Raw genomic sequence first — 1783 nt, forward strand, 5'->3', positions numbered from 1 at the left:
TCAACTCTTTCGTATATCCACTGTCGGGACGAACGAATATTCGGATTTGTTGAAGATGTCATTTTTAGGAGAATTTTTGGTAAAAGAATAGTATAAGAGTGATTTAGAGAGTGGTTTGGGCGAACTATGGCCGGATGCTTTAAATAGAGAAACGTTCCAACGGATATCCGTTGGAAATCCGTTGAAAAGTTCGTTACCGTTAGACTTTCCAATGGATATCCGTTGGAATATTTTGAACGTTATAACGTTCGACTATTTCCAACGGATATCCGTTGGAATTATTGCCGCGTTTCATAACGTTCGGATAATTTCAACGGATTACCGTTGCAATTAGTCGAACGTTATTTCCAACGGAAATCCGTTGGAATATACGTGGAAATTTTCCAACTCAAATATCCGTTGATATGCCGTTGGAAATTTCCAACGGATTTCTAACGGACGAATCCGTTAGACGTCCGTTGGAAAGCCGTTACAAATGCGTTGGAATTTTTCCAACGGTAAGCCGTTGGAAATCCGTTGGAAATTTTCCAACGGATAATTCCGTTGGAAAAATCCGTTGGAATTTCGCATTTTTTTTGTAGTGTTGTACATATCAAGGATTAACAATTATTCCTTGATAAGATGTATTACATAATCCGAATAGATCATCCATTCGATTATGTAATCTCAATCTCGAAGCTCCCACTCAATCAAGCATATCCAATATTTTGATTAAGTTACATGCATTCATTCACTATGGACAATCCATAAGAATAAATCAGATTAAGCAACGATTGCACAATCGGATCAGAAAACGAAAAATCTCGGAGTCTGGGTCTCGGACCGTCCGTTCTAGATGTAGAACGGACGGTCTACGTGTGAGAACTGACGGACCACATGTTTCTGCAGACCGGACGGTCCAGACACTCTGGAATGGACGGTCCACTGTCCCAGAACGGTCGGTCCAGACCTTTCGGTCTATCCTCAATCCGTCACCCCTGGACCATCCGGTCTGGTAAACCCAGAACGGACGGTCTAGGGTTTAGTCACGTGATCAGATCACGTTTTTCGCGTTATCGGCCCTGTTCAGACCGAAACCGATCCAATTCGTCTTTGGACCCAAAATTCGAACTCTTGCACTCTATGCAACATGAAACATGCAATCTACCATAGATTCAATCATCAAACATGCATAGAATTCAAAGCAAACATGGATTCAAACAATTCAAATCCTAAAATGTGCGTGATCGGGTTCTACGAAATCAAAACAGAGCAACCAGGCTCTGATACCACTGTTGGGTTTCCTGTGATCTCTAGAGCGAATCCTATTCCTAAGAGATCGATTCTAGGGTTTGCGCAGCGGATGAAAAACAAAAATTTAATAAACCCTAGAACCATGCTTCTATGAAACGTAGAAACGTTAGAACGTTTACCTCAATCGATTTGGGGTCTGTATCAATTGAAGAATTCGTCTGATCACGAAAGGGAGGAAGAATATCTCGCCCTCTACACGTATCCACACCTCGGGATTGATTCCAACGGTTGAAACTTGTCTGCTAGGACCCGAATTTGCTATTCGGTATGATGCTTCGAGAAAACGAGACTTGGAAACTCTTGGATCTTTTGGATCTCACCAAAAGCTGTCAAAAGTCTGTACCAGACGGCTCTCAAAGTCACTTCAACGATTAGGGTTTTAATCTCCTTCTTATAAGGTGATTTAACCCTAATTCGGTCTAATTTTCGAAAGACCCGAATCCCGGAACGGACGGTCCAGAATTACACGTGGACCGTGTGGGTCTAGGGC

Source organism: Tarenaya hassleriana, unplaced genomic scaffold (genome assembly GCF_000463585.1).
Source record: "Tarenaya hassleriana unplaced genomic scaffold, ASM46358v1 Cleome14, whole genome shotgun sequence".
Lineage (NCBI taxonomy): Eukaryota > Viridiplantae > Streptophyta > Magnoliopsida > Brassicales > Cleomaceae > Tarenaya > Tarenaya hassleriana.